The sequence below is a fragment of the Anastrepha ludens genome, chromosome 2 (assembly GCF_028408465.1).
Source record: "Anastrepha ludens isolate Willacy chromosome 2, idAnaLude1.1, whole genome shotgun sequence".
Lineage (NCBI taxonomy): Eukaryota > Metazoa > Arthropoda > Insecta > Diptera > Tephritidae > Anastrepha > Anastrepha ludens.
The window spans coordinates 38504126-38525110 of NC_071498.1; the positions used below are offsets into that span (position 1 = coordinate 38504126).

The 20985-nt window shown below is 36.0% G+C and overlaps 1 protein-coding gene across 2 annotated transcripts in view; it reads right to left on the minus strand.

Annotated features, from left to right (window-relative positions):
* LOC128868970 (protein sarah) overlaps positions 1–20985 on the minus strand; it is a 130456-nt gene that overhangs the window by 43324 nt on the left and 66147 nt on the right. For both annotated transcript variants that reach the window (XR_008455191.1, XM_054111611.1), the window contains exon 2: positions 20605–20651. The gene's annotated coding sequence lies outside the window, so the exon portion shown is untranslated. The remainder of the gene's footprint in view (positions 1–20604; positions 20652–20985) is intronic.

Sequence of the window (20985 nt, forward strand, 5' to 3'; positions counted from 1 at the left end):
CGACAGATTAATGTGCCGCATAACCAAAAACCCTGCAAATCATTGAATTTCGTAAATGAATTTTTAAACTAAATATGTATATTAATAGACAAGCAATTTTTTATCTATTTCGAAATTTATCTACATTTATTTCAGCGACTGTTTGAGCAAACTAAAATTTTTTCAAGGAATATAACGAATATTATTCATACAGAGTAACAATTTTCATTAATTAACCTTCAAATATGACGCTGATTTTCTTTCTTATAAGAGCTCAAAGTATGTAATTTACATTTCTGATGCATGACGTTTAGCAAGGTGAAATCTCAGCATATTTCCGGCAGAACGGACAAGACCATAAGTATTATATTTCTTTTAAATTCCATTTCACTGTTCAACAATAACGTTTGCTCCTTCCTTCGCAGATTAGTTGCATTTCATGTATTTTGTATTTTCTGTTTTCCATTTTTTTACTTTCCTACCATAGCATGGAAAATGCTCATTCAGGCATAAAACTGAAGATACTGCATGACTGATTGCATTCAACAAATTTCATATTGTTTGTTTGTCGTCCACCTGAAACTTTGCATATTATAGTACGATTACGAGGGAATAGTGATTTGTTCGATTGTGGTTGATAAATGTAGTGGTGCTTGCCAGCAGATTAGAAAATAACTTTTAAATTACACTTAGTTAACTTTGTTACAAACATTCCTAACGAAATGAACAAAGGGAAAAATTTATAGAAAGCTGCTTTCTTATGTTCATACATCCACACATTCGAGTGAATACATTGAGATCACTGAAAGGTGTATGAGTAAGAGGTTATGGCATCGCCGAGTGCTGTTGGCATTGTTTACAGAACATAATTTTAGTTTCGTCCTCCTTTTTTACTTATTCTGCATACTTTTTCCACATGTACACAAAATGAGTGTTCGTTTTAGATGCACAGAGCTTTCAATAGGGATCTCTATGAAAGTACCTACCTTACTTAAATAGTCACATGTTTTTGACATTTCTCTTAGTATTCACTGACAAGTTACAAACAAAGCAAGGCGAGTTGGGGCACTAGAAGGCCAAAACATTTACATGGACATGGTATTCGGTGGCAGAATTGGGAATTAGAAGCTACATTAAAAAATAATTACTAATGATAAAAGTTTATTTCAATAACTATTACAACGTGTTGACCGTTACGTTGGATACACTTTTGGAATCTAGCCTATGTACTGTCACTCGCTGAAGAAGTGATATCGGGATGCCATTAGCCGCGCCATTTATTATCTTTTAGTGATGCGATGGCCGCCGGGTTTATCACATATACTTAATTTTGAGATACCCCCACAGAAAAAAAGTCCATAGGGTTCAGGATATGCCACCGAAACGGCAAGATTTTTTCTCATTATTGGCAAAAAATAATCGTTTAGCATATAAGAGACATCTATAAAAGACACCGTCGACAGAAATTGTCTACCCTCTATGTTTATCAAAGATATGTAGAGTAGAATGAGGTAAGATAGGTATGGGGGCACAATAGGTAGGTGGGGTTTTCGTCGCACTGTTTTTGCAGAGGTCACTCGTCTTATGTGAATTGAATACGTGGTGGGGAACAACGTTCGCGACTGTCATTTCGGCCGTCACCATTGATTAGTTATCCTAGTTCTGGCGTCGTTTAGTTTTTTGTGAGCTTTTCTCCGACAAAGCATTTTTTTTATTCTACGGAGCAGTGCATTTAACGTATGTAAATATTTGTCAGGTGAGTTTTATTTTACGTAGAAAATAATGCTGAACACGAATAATGTGTTAGTTTTTTGATATTTTTGTTTTTAAAAAAAATATCGACACTAACATAAAACATGTGCTTGGGGGCACTATAGGTCACCCGTCTGGGGGCATTATAGGTCACTACTTTTAATTGAATAAAATAAATTTTAAATGTTTTTGCAGCAAAATGGTGCGTAATTATGTGCGAAAAACGCCGAATCGAAGTGAAGAGGACGTAAAAAACGCAATCGCGGAAGTCCGAGATGGCGCTAGTGTTCGATCAGCCTCTAAACAATTTAAAATTCCGTTCGAAACATTACGTGCTCGCGTGATGAATTAAAGAAAAATTCCTAACTTTTATAACATGTGCAGTGTTCATACTCTATAAATAAAAGTTAAAACGTTACTTTCCAAGCCATGTACATTGTTATTTTCCCTTCACATATAGTGACCTATCGTGCCCCCCGATCTTAAAAATATCGAAAAAAAAGTACCTTTGTCTTATTGAATGCAGCTTCCAAAATATTTAGCCAAACATAGGTCAGTATAACCAAAATGTTAGCAGATAAATAACCTTTCAAAATCTTGCTTATTTTTCAAAATCAATGCAAAAACACCGTAGCAAGAGCTCTCCAAAAAAAAATGACCTATCTTACCCCATTCTACTCTAATCCAATTATTCTACTGTTTGACAATACACACCAAACCGTCACTTTGTTGTTGTGAAGTGGCTGTTGATGTTTTACTAGTGGCTTCTGTCCTTTTGGTGACCAATGACGGCAATTTTGTCTTGTATGCCAGATATTTTGCATTTACAAGATGATCTCATAGACTTGGTTAATTGGAGTAGAAGAAAAAATTACTACGTAAGAAATTTTTTCACCGGGCTCTTTCTAAAAACGTAAACCTCTTTGTGTCAACACATTATCTTTCTGATCTATCTTTTTTCCGCCACTATTGTAGGGACTTTACAGATCCGTATACAAGGAAAATGTGGTTTAATTTTTTTGTACAATTAAAATCGGATATGTTTTCTTTATCTCAAATCCGATATATTTAACTTATTCTTATCGAATTAAAAAAATGCAGCCGAGTTTCATTCGTTTTGCCCACGAGTAACTTCATTTCTCTTACCCTTTGCTAACCTTACCCGCTGGCAGGAATGAAGTTACTTGAATCGATAAGAAACATTGAATCGCTGTTTTTTATCAATGACATCCTGTAGTGCGATTCACTAATACGTTTCAACGATATTCGCGTTGTTTTCTTTCCTTAGCCCCAATTTTAACGATTTTGCTTTTCGGTAACACATTTCATAACGATAATCGATAAAACCAAATCAGTTATTTGGTTAATCTGTCGATTATCACAAACTAAATGACAACAATTTTGTTGAGATTAAGTTCAGTTAAAGTTAATGCAGAAATCAACAAACTTCTTGAAAGGGAAAGAAACGGAAAAAGGCGTTTAAAGAGAACCCGACCAAGCGACCTAGTATGATAAATGCTAAAAAACCATAAATATGTAAAAAAATAATTAAAAATAGTTAAAATAGTTGTAAAATGTAATCATGTAAAGTGAAACTTGTATTGTATTATTGTATATTATTTAATTGTATATTATTTTGTTTATTTTAATTTTATCGCTTTTGACACTAGCCATTCAGCGATGTATATAAATCCTGACCAAATTGTTAAACAACATACTTAATGTCAATGGACAGATGTATAAACTAAATGGGGGAACAAAAAACAAAAGATAAACGAGAAAACAAGAATTACGAGTAGTATATTAGCTTGAATTAAAATTTTGAAATTCTATTAATAAAAACGGGAAGACAGGTATATGTGCCTTTGTGTATTTGGCTCAGACATATCGCATTGAGAGGAGATAGTGAACCTTCAACCAGTGGATCAACGTTTGCTCTATGCCCTATAAGTGGAGCGGCAAGCGGCACAAGAAATTTTTGATTTAGTTGATCGGTTGTGGAAAGGCTTTTTCGATATCATAAAGCAATATATGTACATATGTACAAAAAGTATTAAATAATTATTAGATATTAATTTCAAGTAAAGAAATATTTTATCTTGAATTGAATTGAAGAAACACTCAAACACACAACTATTCGCTCATTTTGATGTGTAATTTGACGAAGATGCCAGTCTCTATCAGTTTGAATAAATAAAAGAAGAATAGTGTTAGTTAACATAAGCTTGTGAATAGCACAATCGTAAGTATAAACGGCAAACACTGCAAACAAAAATAACAATTGTCGAATCGTTAAAAGTTAGTCAATCGCACTGGTAGTCTCATTAATTGCCGGGAACTACTTGAGCTTATGGGAACTCCTATGAGCCGGGAACTACTGGTCTCATTAATTGTCGGGAACTACTTGAGCTTATAAGATCCAATGTTCCGCAAGGAACGCAACGCTTTCAGTTTTCCATTTCAAGCTAATTAAAGCTAACTGTAATTTGTTACTCTATTGCAAGAACTCTTATGCAATTCAATAGAATATCATATTTAGTAGCATTGAATTAGATTTTTCTTCTCCTAGGTCTCACTTTGGCGCAATTTTTATACTCTTACTCGTACATTTTGAGTTAATGTATGTAATTATTGACTGAATAAGCGAAATGAAATGAAAACTTGACGGTTTTTAAAGACACAGCGTCTACAGCGCCGCCTAGCGCAATATGCAATATTATAAATTAAATAGGAAATATCGTTCTGTCCCATTTCATGCCATTATATCTCATCACCTTACATCTCTTCACCTTATCTTAACTCTAACCAAATCAAATCCACGCATGTCATCTTTGACGAGAAAAGTTCACCTGTCAAAAAGAAAATAATTATTTCTCTCGCAACGGGATCAGAGCAGCTGTGTAAACATTAAAACAAATATTGTTGTAATAACTTTCCATCAGTTTTCGAGTTGTAGCAATTATATGTTAAGATAAAGTGATTTGTAATTTTGCTGCTTTAAATGACGCGCTTCTTGTTTTTAATTTCTTTTATTTTTGCTTGAACATGATTTACGCACTGTCTGTCCATGAAATTTTAAGTGATTTTGCTTTCCAGTGTCTATCAGTTTTTCTTCACTTCACATTAAGCGGAAAAACCTATGATTGACTCTCTCAAGTGCGGAGATGAGATGCACCGTATGATGAGCCATGGTGTGAATAATTTCTACCCTCTGCTTCATTGAAACTTCAACAGAAATAATGATTCAGAGCAAAAATGCTGTCAATTCAAGAACATTTGCGTATGTTTTGTGTTTACATACATATGTACGTAGAGGAAAATTAATATAAATTTAAATAGAAAGACCATATTGCGATCGAGCACAAGGCAAGCTGAGTGGTAGCAAGTTGCAAGGCCAAACGACGCTTTATTCAGAAGAGAATGAAAAGAAGAAGGCGTACAAGTGAGGAGGCTGTATGTAGTGCGAAAATCGATCTAAATTCAAATGCAGATAAAAAAACGGCGAACTGTTGATTGAGATAGGTACAGAGAATACATAAATTATAAAGCGATCACTTTTCAATCTTCGACAGCAAAGAAAATAATTCGATAACTGAAGAAACTGAAACAGTTGCTTCTGTATAACAGAATTCTTAATGATGAATAGCAATAACTCAATTAAAGTAAAAAATATTTTAAAGTTCCATTTGACAAAAAGTGCAATAAAATATGCCTTTTTCGAAAGCCACAAGCCGAAAAAATACTTTTTTTTAAATAGTATAAAGACAAGGATTCGAAAAGTGTATATACATTATATAGAATATAGAAATATATACAATATATATATAATTATCGACTCGAAAAAAATTGCATTACGTATTTTTAGAAAGGTTTACTTTTGAAATGGTCTCCCCAAAGGGAGGAGGGCCTGTTCATGAGTTTGATTAATGTAGTGAGCAGACTAGAAACGAAGGAAAACTGCATACCTTCGTCACGGTTATTCCTGTGATGAGTTAACATACCCAACGCAGATGATTTTACGTGCTAGCGGAAAATGCAATAAAACCAAAATAAAAACCCTTAAAAAAGTGTAACGAAAGCCCTAACTAACGAACTAGAATTATCTTTAATGATGGAAAGAAAGTAAAAATTCAGTTTTCCGCCATCCTAGGTGTACAGATATAACAAAGTAAATAATGACTATCCAAAACCCTTTTTTCTTCTAGACTCATTGCCATTCGAAAAATTTCGCTATATGAACAATGTTTATACCTTTCTTCATTAGTAATTATAAAGAGTGGATAATCTAGCGTTTGGAACTTGAACTATCGTTTCTTTGATTTAGACATGGAATGGAATGTCGAACAATCAGCCAAAAGGGTGGTTAGTTGGTCGCCTAGAAGCTGCGGTTGGACCCTAATATGCTATTTCCCCCGACAACATTAAAAATAAATATTACGCCAACAACCCAGAGAGTATCAAAAGTTGGAACATGAAATCGATATTGCCAATGGAGATATAAATGCCGAGCCTTTGTGCAGAAGTAAAAATTTGTACTAATCGAATAGGCTACTGTAAAGCCAGCCGTGGATGTCATCCAAACGCACTTATGTTCCATTTCAAGGTTTCTCTAAAAATCAAATCAATCAAATATTATCACGCATTTTGTTTATATACTTATACTATATACACTTTGAGGCATTTGCAAAACGCCGCTCAAACATTGGCTATTATACTTAGCACATAAAGTTTTGTTTTTTAAATTTAATTCCTTTTCGTTCACATTTTTGACTTTTTTCTGACCTTAATGTTGAATTTTGAGCTTTATTGAATTAAGAGACTTATAGCTGAATTTTATGACAAATTTTTTGTTATACATTTTAAACCGTTATATCCCGCTGTTATGACTATTTTTTCCGTTTCCCACAAAAACCCTTAAAACATCCATGGGGACATTAGAGGGTTAAAATGATCCACAAAAATATTTACCGTTGTTTTACTGCAACGTCACGTGAAATGGTTCAAAAAGTCGAGAAGCGATTTGAGCGAAATCCCCAACGGAGTGCCAATCAAATCGAAAGAACTGAAAATATTTGACTGTAGTACTGCCGCATACTGAAAAATTATCTCAAAGTCAAGCCTTAAAAGATCCAAAGGCGCATTGAGAGAGCGAAGGAGTTGCTTCGCTTGACCGAAAGCGGTCAATTTCCGATCATTGTCTTTTCTGATGCAAAAATTTTTCAAATTGCGGAATTCGTAAACTCCCAAAACGATAGGGTTTATTATTATTATTGGCCACTAGGAGGTAGCACCCGCCACAGGTAATAGTTTGGGCCGCTACAACCGCAGATGGGTGCGTTTTCAATCGTTTTCATCCAGCCTGGAGTCATGGTAAATGCGAAATATTATCGCAAAAGTATTCTGGAGATTAATTTGAAGCCATGGGCAGACAAACATTTCGTAGCAGACCATGGACGTTTCAACAGGACTCGTCACCGTCTCAAAAAACTCGAGTGAACCAAGAATGGCTAAAAAACAACGTTCCGATCTTAATAACGTCCACACAATGGCTCTCAAATTCACCAGCCGCGAATCTGATGGATTATTATCTTTGAGCCATTTTGGAAAACAATGTCCGAACTAAAAGATCCACCAGTCTCGAGGCGCTGAAAAAAGCCAGTGTCCGCGAGTGGGCCAAAATACATGTAAGACACATTCGGGCAACTAGCGATTCATTCCTGGACCGTCTCAAGGTCATAGTCAAGGCAAAAGGTGGTCACATTGAGCAAAAGTAAATTGATTCTTAATTCTGTATTATTTTCACACATTTTTTACTTTGAATTGAATAAAAGAAACTTTCCACACTAAATTTATGGCCAATTTAATTAGTTAAACTTCGAGTCCCTCTACTGGAGTTTTGTAACACATCTCACTAATTTACTGTTGGTAACTCTACAATCTTACCTAGAATTAAGGGGTTACATACGTCCAGAATTTCTAAAAAATCGATTTTTTCGATATTTCGAAAATATAGTATCTTAAGAATATACTGTGAAATTTGCATGCGGAAATTCCCAATATTATAGCTTCTACAGCTCATTAACTAGGTTGAGAGCGGTCCGCGCGCTTCTGTATCTCAAACTTTAAACTCGTTTGTCTCGAAACTCCTTTTTCCGACACTGTCTGCATGATAACTCATACTGGTTTTAATATTTTTTGATGCGGTTTGTTTTTAAGTATTCGAAAGTATTTTCTCTATAGATTTTATTTTTGATATTTTTATTAAAAAATTATATAAACATAATTCAAGTGTGACATTTATGACGTAAAACGCATACTTTTTTTAAATACTGTAAATTGACCATAACTGAAACTTATTTTACAATTTTTTTTTACTTTTTACAGATCCATCGACGAGCAACTGTTTTTTCATTGTACTTTGGGTGACGTGATTTTTTATATACTAATTTTTGTAAAGAAAAATTAAAATAAATTTGTTTATAAAGTTTAAGTACTAATAACCAATGTATAAGATTGTTTTATATTTATTTCTACTGTTATCCCTTCTAAAAACAGTTTTTCGTTTAGCGCATTTTTGGCGCTGCTGGACGAATGTAACACCCCTTAAAAGAAGAGTACCCAAATAATCAAAGCGCAATGTTTTTACAATTAAAAGTCAAATAAAAATGAATTCAAATTTGTTTTCGTTATTTGGAAATTATACAATTGTTGCATAAATTCAGAAATTTCTCAGCAGATTTTTGCAGTTACTATTCCTACTTCCACATGTTGTAATGTGGTTCAAAGATTTTCATTTAAGCTATGCAATGAATTATAAAAGGCCCAATGCTTCACATACACATCTATGTATGTACAATTTGAAAATAAATTTAGGTCATGTGGGTGTGTCTGCGCGAGTTTACAGTACGATGGGCAACGATGCGTATGAGCAACATGCATATTGTGACTACGTGCAAACAATCGAATATATAGTGTGTCCTTAAGCTACGCATGTTTGTATGTATATATGTGCATACACACGAATATGTATGGAAGCAGATGGCACGTGCGGAAAATTGAATTGAATGAGAAATGATGCGCTGGTTGTAGCCAAATGTGCGCAGATCACTGCTGAAAGTAATTCACAGCAACATATGTGAATGATAATGAGGCTGACAAATGTGTGCCGTTTCGATGCAGAAAATGAATTTGACTGCACATAAGTATGTATGTGCGATGCACACTCTTTTGTAGGGGCAATGAAACAAAAAAAAAAAGAAATGAATTAGAAAGAGAATTGCCAATGTGCAACTTTTTGGCCTTGAGTGTGTGGGCGTCCCGCAGACACATACATAAATACACAGCGCCATGCAGATATTCACTTTGAGCTAAATAAAGTAAGACGAAAGGGGCAAGAAATGTTCGATTATTTGAATTTGCGTCATACAATCGTACATTTGAAATACCAAATAAACATTTGGCGAGGCAGCTGGCCTGGAAGTTCGACAAAACGTACGAATGGCACTGAGTTCCAGCTGTATACACTACAGGCAAATGTTTTAAGCCAACCAGTCAGCTGACACAAGCGCAGCATTATGTAAATTGCAACAATAACTGCAAGAAAGCGACAATAACGTATCAAGACCAGCGTACGGCCGTGAAATCGTCGACCATCGCTTTTCTGCTGCATTTGCTATTTATTTCTGCTTGCTATGCTCTAATTTGTGGCACTTTTTTCTTGTTTTTGCTTTCGCGATTAGACCAAATGCGAAGTATACACTTGATAGCATGCCTCTGTGGCTATTTAAGCTCGAGTATGTGCCGAAGAAAAAGGCAGACCTATCAAATGCATTAGCAGTAGCTGCGGCAAAGCGAAAGTAGAGTGCCAATTTTGCAAACGAGTGGTAGCTAAGCGCCAACTACTTTACGCCCAACTCGCTAAACACTTTGGCCAGCCAATTGCGTTGCGCTGTGCAATGTGCGCAGATAGAAATGAAAATGTTAATTTTGTGCTGTGCGGCAGCTTGTTGGAATGTTTGTTGGGAAAGTTCTCTTATCTTTTCACAGCTGCTTGCGCTGGATTTTTTTGTTTTTTACTTTTTTGATTGCTGTGGATATGAGGCGCTGTGCTCATGTTGAGTACCCTAACTGCGGTTGGTGATTATTGGATTATGAGTGTGCTCTGCAAGTTACATAAAAATGTGGTAATAAAATGCGCTGCTGGTGGCTAATACGAGAATATAGAGAATTTATTTGGAAAAATAGAAACATGAACTAAACCGAGAATATGGTTTATTAAATATCAATTTTATATTAAACAGCAACATTCCTGCCCTAGAAGTAATTTTACCTACGGCCATACAGTGGTGGGCCTAACTACAATATTTTTTTTAATATTTAAAATGTTTTTTTAATAAAAAATATATTATATAAAAAACAAAATTTTCAAACTTTATAAAAAATGTTGAAAACTTCAACAAATTTTCATCTAAATTTTAAAATTTTTATTCTGAATTTTCAGAAACATTTCGAGCATGCAATTGTATAGGTCACAGAGTTTCGGTATAATAATAAAGTGTAATTTTTTTTTTTGGGCGACTGGAGTTGATTATTTTTATTTGTTTGCGCAAACGGTCTTGCGAATTTTACTTCCAAAAGAAATTCATTTTAATAAAGAGTAAAGGCAAAATAGAAAAAAATTAAAATTGTAAATCCAAGCGCTTTTTAGCCACTTAAAGTTAGCACTTATTTTACGAAAATTTCGTGAGCCGTGCTGCTGCGTACCCAAAAATTTTCAAAAGACTCAGTTTAGAAAATTCAAAATTTAAATGCATATTTGCAATAATTTGCAATAAAAACATTCTAACTCAGTTATGCTCGCCACTGTATGTACATTGGAAATGTTCTGCAACTAAAAGTGACCCAAATTTCAGTAAATCTAACATACTTTATCCATCCTAATCCCTTCAATACGCATTCCTTTACACCTAAAAAACACTTAGTGTGGCAAATTGGTTGCTAGTGGTGATACAAATAAATATTTTCGCATATATATATGAATAAAATATTTCTAGAAATTGAGAAATTATTGTACCACCCATTAATATTGTCCCAGTAATAAGCAATAGAGGCCCCTCGTTCCACCTATGAACCACGGGAATATATATATACAGTCTGTGTCAGAAGAAAAGAAACGGTTTTTTCTTGTAACTTCAAGATATATTTCGTTCTGCTTTTTGTTGCGTAATAGTCCCACTCAAGGGCTACGACGCCAGTGCTAACTCAAGTTAGTGTCACTCGAAACTTTCCCGTAAACGCAACCAAACAAAAATTAGTGAGAAGTACGTGAAGCATTTCGAGGCGGCATTTTTATGCACGCATTCGAAGAGTCGAACTTATCTTACGCCGCATCTGCAAAAGTTATTAAAAAATCAAAAAAGTTTGTTGTGATGTGGAATCAGCGGTATAAAGTGTACAAAAATGTTGATGACTTTTCCAAGCATGGCGTGAAGCGAGTGACGACAAGAAAGCAGGATAAAGTGATCGTCCAACTTTTTAAGCGAGACCCTTCTTTGCGACTACGCCAAACACGCACACTTCTTGCTAAAAAGGGAATAGATGTGAGCATCAACACCACCGAACGACGAATGAAGGAGGACCGTCCCACATCATCAAGACCACAGCTCTCAGAAAAACATGTTGAGAAACAAAAAAACAAGAAAAAGACGTCACAGTAATGGGCTGACCTTCCCAGTCCCCAGACACCAACCCCTTTGAAAATGTGTGGGGAATTATGAAAACGCATATTGCACGAAAGCCATTCCACGAATTAAAGCAAATCGTGCGTCAAGTTCTCAAAATCTGGTCCTCTTTGTCGACAAGCTACGCAGATTCAAAGCATGCCGAGAAGATAAACATATGTTGACAACACTGGAAAAAAGCTGCCAAAAATTATATACAGCTGTCAACATGAAAGTAGTAGTACCCTTACAAATTATTTTGAAGTCGTATATTTTTTTCCTATAGATCATACAGAAGAAAATTTTAATACCAAATTCCTACGAAGGGTTAAGGGATTTCAGATGTGTAGATTTTAGATGAATAAATTTGATATCTAGGTAAATAACGGTTCTTTATTGCCGTCGTTACATTTTTAAGTGCAACAGTGAAACAGTCTTCAGTTTGGTAAGGTTACACAAAAATACTAACAAGAAAATTTTGCACACATTTAGACGAAAGTACGTTTTTAACACACTTTTATTAGGTCGGGTTGTATGTATGTATGTATGTATGTATGTATGTATGTAACGGAATCTTTGAGCTTAATTTTCACTGGCTTCTAAAAATCTGATCGACTTGAAATTTTGCACACCCATCAAGGACCGATGACAATGCAATAATTTGATAAAAGTTTTCCATTATCCTTATTAGGATTGCCAGGATTAATATTTTCTTTTTTTTACTGTGGGCAAAAAGTAAGGTGAATTTGGTTGTAAAATGAAAAATCTTTATTTATTCTTGTAAATCAGTTTCTCAGGCTCCCTCCACGAAATAAGTTCTTCATCCCGATTACTTCCTTATCACGGCCGGTAACTGCATAGCTTTAGACTCACAGTCGATAAGAAAGGAATTAAATATAACACGAATATATCGAATCATTAATTCACTGACTGCAATGATAACAATAATTTTCATTCATAATAAAAAATAGTTTAAAAAAAATAACTAAAAAACACGCTTTTTTGCTAATCGAACTAAAAAGTAGAAAATAAAAAATAGTTTAAAAAAACTAAAAAACACGCTTTTATTGCTAATCGAACTAAAAAGTAGAAAATAAATTTTAATGACAAAGGGACCTATAATGAAGTAATAGCAAATCGAACGATCAGTCAAAGTCAACTACCTCAGAACAGAATTATAACAAAAATTAAGATACGAATAGAGTAATTCAAATTAGAGTTAAAAGCGTGGGATGCATTTTGCTTCACGTTCATAACCTTCTGTACATAGATAGTTGCCAATAAAATGATTGTAATATTTACTATATCAAACATCCCACGCTTTTAACTCTAATTTGAATTACTCTATTTGTATCTTAATTTTTGTTATAATTCTGTTCTGAGGTAGTTGACTTTGACTGATCGTTCGATTTGCTATTACTTCATTATATTATAGGTCCCTTTGTCATTAAAATTTATTTTCTACTTTTTAGTTCGATTAGCAATAAAAGCGTGTTTTTTAGTTTTTTTAAACTATTTTTTATTTTTTATTATTTACTTATATATTTTTTTAATTTTGATGAGGGTCATGCATATGTTTCTTATGTTTTTTCTATAGAGGTTCGAATGAAACTTTGCACCACAGAAGAATGGAAGCAGATCCTGAAATTGAGAGCAGATGGAAAATCTAGAAATACAAAATATTCCTTCATGTTATGCAAAACTGATCTCAAAGAATCAAATTTGTGGAAAATACGGAAAAAAAGAGGAGGGAAACGAAAAACTTCCCTGCGAGACGATCGCAGAGTTCTAAGGTGCTCCAAAGAGAATCACATGAAGCCATACAAATTAAAAAAGCCACATAAATAAAAAAAGAATTGAACTTAAATATTTCTGACATAACTGTACGTAAAAAACTACGGAAAGCTGGATTAGTAGCTCGCAGCCCACGAAAAAATCAACTCCTGACACCTGGCACAAAAGATAAGGCAAAACGTTTGAAATTTGCAAGAAAACATTCTAGCTGGACAGTTGACATGCGGCGTAATATTTGATGGACTGCCGAGTCTAAAATAGTTTTGTATTGTTGTGAACCTAAACAATATGTAAGACGTCTATCTGACACCGAAAATCACCCACAATACACTCAAACACCATTAAACATGGGAGCACAAAGATCGAAGATCACGAAGAAGCTAACAGACTTCCGCTCAGACTACAGTGCTCTTTTGTGCCGAGCTCTACTCAATCGATGAGGCAGCAAAGATGTTAAGCATAATGAATCTCGCTCGATTATTCATTTTCACATGAGTTCCCCGAATTTGGTTATAAATAAATGGAAAACATGCTTTTAAAAAAATTAATTTATCGTTCCAAAAATCTGTTTGAAAATTGAACGTGGAGTATGTGCAATTTAGCCACTGTATGCATAGAAATCATCATATACCTATGTGTAAGTATATTTAGCTGCTACTATAATTGCATTCATTGTAACTCAAATATGGTGAGAGAAATAATTTGAAATTTATTTAAAACTCAGAAGAACTTCTAATAATTGAGTAGAAAAAGGAAGTAAAATACATTTTCTAAATTTGAGTAGATGAGTGTGCACACACACACTTAAGAATACATAAAATTGTGTATGTACATATACATATTTGTTTATTTGAGGTTTTGAAATAAATATCGGAAAAAACAAGAAAGTTAAAGTAGTGAAAGTATCAAAATTAACACAAAATCACACAAAAATAAAATAAACTACAATAAATATAAGCCAGAAGCATCATTTCAAACGGAAATCTAGCACAATAGTGAACTTTGGAGAAATGTGACAATTTATTTTTATTTCGTTTTAATTCCACTAGTAAGATAAAAATGCAAAACATCAAACGGGAAACTTACAAAAAGAACAACAACATCGATGCGCTCGTATTTCATGCAAATAGTTATATAAATAATCACTCCTTCAATCCACTCGCATGTTTTTACAAATGTTGACTGCAAATTTACTTTCACATTTGGTAAACAAGTGAGGAAAATCAACAGAATATTATCACCGATGCTATCAAGTTGGTGAATGTAGTTGGGATTGGAAACTGTGCGAAAAGCAATCAAACAATTCGTATGTGCTAGTGGTGCTGCTGAGAATTCCAATCCTAGCTGTAGGAGGAAACGGAAAAATTGGACTGTGGCTAGACAAACACATCTGGGAAATAAATAGTTGAACAGTGCAGAGTTGAAGATATGGCATGAGTTACGATAGAATTTGCATGTGCAAATACAATGGAATTTTCAACAAAAGAATAGTTATAAAAATAGAAGAATATTTAGAAAGTGGAGCACATTGGCACTGACTAATAATAAACCTGTTGACTTTTTTAAAATTAAAAAAAAAAATTTTAAATTAATAGGTACGTTTAGGTCATATTTCGTGCATTTAGCATCAAAAACTAGAAAATAGAAGCTGATTTATTAAGGAACTAGCTGGTGTCCATAGCTTCGCTTGTGTGTAAAATGGAATGCACGTATTTAGCACTTAAATTTTTGCAAAGGAAAGGCCAATCATTTCTATTTGTAGTTCGCATTTCTTAATATCTACTTAATTCATCTGTATTATTGTTCACCGTTTGCTCCTTGAAGGTGCATGAACAAATAAATTTATAAAGTTTTGTTCATTCTGTTGAAGAGCAGTTTTTTTTGATACCCAAATACCCCTATATAGTATGTCACGAATGACTTTTGTCTTAGAAAATAAATTCAATTTTTCGACTTCAATTAAAAAACTAGTACTCTTATATTAATTTATCTTTGACTTATTTTTTGTACTGATTCGTATTTATTCACACTATTTAGCAAGGCCAATCCCATACTTTGAGATTTAGGAAATAACACCGTTTGTGCCTTAAAGTACCTTCCTGGTCTAGAATTTCGAAAAAATCGATTTTTTTCATGTTATGACAGTTTATACTTTCAAAAATATACTAGCAAATTTTTATATTGAAATTCATTGTAGTTTAGGCGTTACAGTCCTTTAAAACGAGACCGGTTTGAAGTACGACGCCCAGGTACATATAAGCGCGTTAACCATGTTTTTCTCGAAACTATTTTTCTGAGTTGGCGTTGGTAATTTCTCAAAAAGTACTGAACCGATTGATTTGAATTTTTAATATTTTATTGAGTTGAGTAGGCTTGTGGCTCTCGCGGGTAGCAGAATTATAATTTTATAATCATTTTTTCTATTTTTTAAGAGCGAGAACGTGAAAAATTTTTTTTTTTTGTTTTTCCAATAAACAGATAAAATATCTAGAAAAAAATTTGTTTTGTTTGTAAATCTGCCACCCACCATAGCGACATATCTCCTGATGAATAATCGACCGAATTTTTTTTTCAGACTACCTGAGCAGCCCAATCAGTTACGCCAGTGGCATGTGTTACGTCAGGGGAAGCAATTTTTTTATTATTGTCATTGAAACAAATATTTTTTTTGTAAATATAGAATAGAATTGATCTAATGAATAAAAATGATTTTGAATTGATATACCGATTTTTTTTCTTCAATTTTCAACGCCTTCAAATTTCACGTCTCTAGACCAGAAAGGTGCCTTAAAAGATAGTTAAGAACGCCATGCACAAATAAGTTTATAAAGTTTTGTTAATTCTGAGCTAACGTGAGAAGGCGAAACATTCCAGGATAGCTGGTTGTGCGCTGGGTTTGGGACCCGCCACTTAAAAATCCCCCCCAATGAAAAGAACTGCAAAGCCTCGGATGAGAACTGCCTTTACTGATGACGACCCCTGCAAACGAAATAAGGAATATGATTTGAGGGCATGCACCTGGAATGTCCGGTCCCTTAATGGGGAAGGTGCCTCTGCCCGGCTGGTTGATGTCCTCGTGAGAGTAAAGGCTGACATCACTGCCATCCAAGAGATGCGATGGACGGGGCAAGGTAAGAAAAACATAGGACCTTGCGACGTCTACTACAGCTGCCATGTAAAGGAGCGCAAATTCGGTGTCGGATTTGTTGTGGGAGAGAGACTTCGTCGCCAAGTACTGTCGTTCACTCCGGTGGACGAGCGTCTCGCAACAATCCGCATCAAAGCGCGTTTTTTTAACATATCGCTAATTTGCGCCCACGCCCCGACGGAAGAGAAGGACGATGAGACCAAAGACTCCTTCTATGAGCGCTTGGAACGGTCCTATGAGCGCTGCCCCCGCCACGACATAAAAATCGTGCTTGGCGACTTCAACGCCAGGGTGGGCAAGGAGGGAATTTTTGGTCCCACAGTCGGAAAATTCAGCCTGCACAACGAAACATCCGGTAACGGACAGAGGCTGATCGACTTCGCCGGGGCCCGAAACATGGAAGTCTGCAGCACCAGATTCCAGCATAAAAAAATCCACCAAGCTACCTGGCTGTGTCCTGATCGAAAAACGCGAAACCAGATCGATCATGTTGTGATAGATGGAAGACACGCTTCTAGTGTATTAGATGTACGTACGATCCGAGGACCCAACATCGACTCGGATCATTACCTTGTTGCAGCCAAACTGCGCACCCGCCTCTGTGCAGCAAAAAACGTACATCTACCTGCGCAAAGAATGTTCGACATCGAAAAGCTGCAATCACAACAGACAGCCAGAAGATTCGCCACTCGACTCTCACTCCTGCTCTCGGAGAGCACTGCCCAACAAACCGGCATGCGCGAGCAATGGAGCAACATTTCTCGCTCCCTACGTACCGCCGCCGAAGAAGAAATCGGATTCCGGCGAGCCCGAAAAAACAATTGGTACGACGAGGAATGTCATGCTGCCGCAGAAAGAAAGGATGCCGCCTATAGAGCCACGCTGCGATCGGGCGCAACGCGAGCCATGTGGGATCGCTACAGAGAGCTGAAAAAGGAAGAGAGACGTATTATCCGACAGAAGAAACGAGAGGCCGAAATACGTGAGTGCGAGGAGCTTGAGATGCTGGCCAATAGGAACAACGCCCGAAAATTCTACCAGAAAGTTCGGCGGCTTACAGAAGGTTTTAAGACCGGGGCGTTTTCCTGTAAGAACAAAGACGGCGATCTGGTGACTGACGTACAGAGCAATCTTAAATTATGGAGGGAACACTTCTCGAACCTGTTAAACGGGGACAGCTGCGCATGTCATAGAGAATGTGAAGATCCCGATACCCCAATCGTTGACGACGGAATTGTCGTTCCGTTACCCGACCATGACGAGGTGAGAATAGCAATATCACGGCTAAAGAACAACAAAGCCGCGGGCGCCGACGGACTGCCGGCTGAGCTATTCAAACATGGCGGCGAGGAGCTGGGAAGGTGCATGCATCAGCTCCTATGCAAAATATGGTCGGATGAAAGCATGCCTGCCGATTGGAATTTAAGTGTGCTCTGCCCAATCCATAAGAAGGGCGATCCTGCAATTTGTGCCAATTACCGCGGGATTAGTCTTCTAAATATCGCCTATAAGGTCCTAGCGAGCGTATTGTGTGAAAGGCTGAAGCCCACCGTCAACCAACTGATTGGACCTTATCAGTGTGGCTTCAGACCTGGAAAGTCTACCATCGACCAAATATTCACAATACGCCAAATCTTGGAAAAGACCTATGAAAGGAGAATCGACACACACCATCTTTTCGTCGACTTCAAAGCTGCATTCGACAGTACGGAAAGGAGTTACCTGTATGCCGCTATGTCTGAATTTGGTATCCCTGCAAAACTAATACGGCTGTGTAAGATGTCGTTGCTCAATACCAGCAGCACCGTCAGAATTGGGAAGGACCTCTCCGAGCCGTTTGATACCAAACGAGGTTTCAGACAGGGTGACTCGCTGTCGTGTGACTTCTTTAACCTGATGTTGGAGAGCATCGTACGAGCCGCAGAACTTAATCGCTCAGGCACAATATTTTATAAGAGCGTACAATTGTTGGCGTATGCCGATGATATTGACATCATCGGCCTTAACAACCGCGCTGTGAGTTCTGCCTTCTCCAAACTGGATAAAGAGGCAAAGCGAATGGGTTTGGTGGTGAACGAGGACAAAACGAAGTACCTCCTGTCTTCAAACAAACAGTCGGCGCACTCGCGTATCGGCACCCACGTCACTGTTGACAGTTATAATTTTGAGGTTGTAAAAGACTTCGTCTATTTAGGAACCAGCATTAACACCGATAACAATGTCAGCCTTGAAATCCAACGTAGAATCTCTCTTGCCAACAAGTGCTATTTTGGACTAAGTAGGCAACTGAGTAGTAAAGTCCTCTCTCGACGAACAAAACTAACACTCTACAAGACTCTCATCATGCCCGTCCTAACGTATGGCGCAGAAGCTTGGACGATGACAACATCCGATGAAGCGACGCTTGGAGTGTTCGAGAGAAAGATTCTGCGTAAGATTTATGGACCTTTGCACGTTGGCAACGGCGAATATCGCAGACGATGGAACGATGAGCTGTATGAGCTTTACGACGACATAGACATAGCGCAGCGAATAAAGATCCAGCGGCTTCGTTGGCTGGGTCATGTCGTCCGAATGGATACAAACGCTCCGGCTTTGAAAGTATTCGATGCGGTACCAGCTGGTGGTAGTAGAGGAAGAGGAAGGCCTCCTCTGCGTTGGAAAGATCAGGTGGAGAAGGACTTGGCTTCACTTGGTGTGTCCAATTGGCGCCGGTTAGCACGAGAAAGAAACGACTGGCGCGCTTTGTTAAACTCGGCCAAAATCGCGTAAGCGGTTATCGCGCCAATTAAGAAGAAGAAGAATTCTGTTGACGGACATTTTTCTTGATACTCATTCCCATCCTCTAATTAAATTTTGTTATAAATTTATATTTGCCTTTAATATTAGATGGCATAGTATACCTAGCAACCAGCTGATAAACGCTTGTGTTACTTGACAAGCTTTGCTATAATTATTATGCAGCAGATATTAATTGACTATATTCCAAATTAACAGCGATTGTTACCAGGGATTACCTTGGGAATTGCCTATACGTACCTTCCTTTGCAAATCGAGTGAAATTCAAAGACATATTTCTAATTTGGCTGCCATTTTTTTCGGGTTCTATATTAAACAAAATGTGCGAATTCGATAATTTTTGGCTTAATTAATTTTTAATTTAATTTTACTATTAAGTAATAATAATTTCTTGACTACTAATATATATCACACTCGTATGTGGCTAGTGATTAAGAGACTATCGAGTTATATTAACAAAATATATTATGAGAGCATCTGCATACAGTAATGATGAGGTTTAGTCTAAATAAATAATACATTTGCACAGATACACACACACGTACATATATCTATATTCTACGTACATATATATATATATCTTAGCTTTCACAACAACGTTTGTGCGGTCCAAATTAGATTATGCCTCTGGAGACCTAGATGCAGTTCATATAAATCGAGTGGAGAGGGTTCAAAAAATTTCTGTGCGTTTCGCGCTACATTCACTCAATTTCTCAGACCCCAAACCATCATACGTCTCACGCTGTCGTTTGATTAGTCTCTGTCCATTAAGTGACAGAGGTACGTTTCAGGCAGTTTCTTTTATTTTCGATCTCGTTAATGGACTAATTGACTGCCCGTTTCTTCTAGAAAGAATACATTTTAATGTTCCTTGCAGGAACTTTCGCCGTGTCAAAATTTTTCATGTTGGCGTTAGGAGGACATTATATATTGTAGTTCCAAAGCGCCTCTTGTTAGAACGCTGTCTGACATTAACTATCTCGCCTCCCTTTTGGATGTAGACTTTTCCAGGGCGAAACATGTATTTAATACGCAATTAAAAAATTTCTTCCTTTGTAAGAATTCTAAATAATTACCTAGTATATTTTGTTAATTTAGTTTCCTAAGCTTTCATTTTGTTAATTACTTCTATATAAATACTCTTAGTTCTATGTAGTCTGTAAGAAAATTTGTATTTCTTGACTTACTAAAATGAATAATCCTCCTCTTTAAGTTATAAGAAATTTTATCTTTTTCTTTTACTCATTACAATTGAAGCTAGTTAATTATAAGTTTAATTTTACTTTGATTAATTAATTTAGCATTAATCTGTTTTCATAGTCTGTAAGAAATACTGTATTTTTTAGACTATTAATTGAATTAAATAAATAAATAAATAAATATTTACAAGTGAAATAATTTTGTAATACTTACAGGTTTCTCTTTCACGACGGACTTATATGAACGTTTTGTTTTTTATTCTGCAAAAAGAAAACAAAGAACGAAAACAGTAATAACATATCATTAAAACAATCATATTGAAGTGTACTTAGGTTGATGCCACTTAAAATTACTCGCCCAATCGAAAAATCTTCAAATTACTAAGGAGAAATGCTAACGACAGAATTATAAAATTTGTTGCATAAATATTGAAGTATATATGTATTGCACAAGAAGACTGTTTAACGATGAAACGCCCTCAAGAATAAAATTGCATAAAGCGTAACGACCACAAACAGAGACACGCCCGCACGCCAAAAAACATAAGTACACCTACCATTCAGTAGCAGGCACCTATGCGTCAGCCACATACGC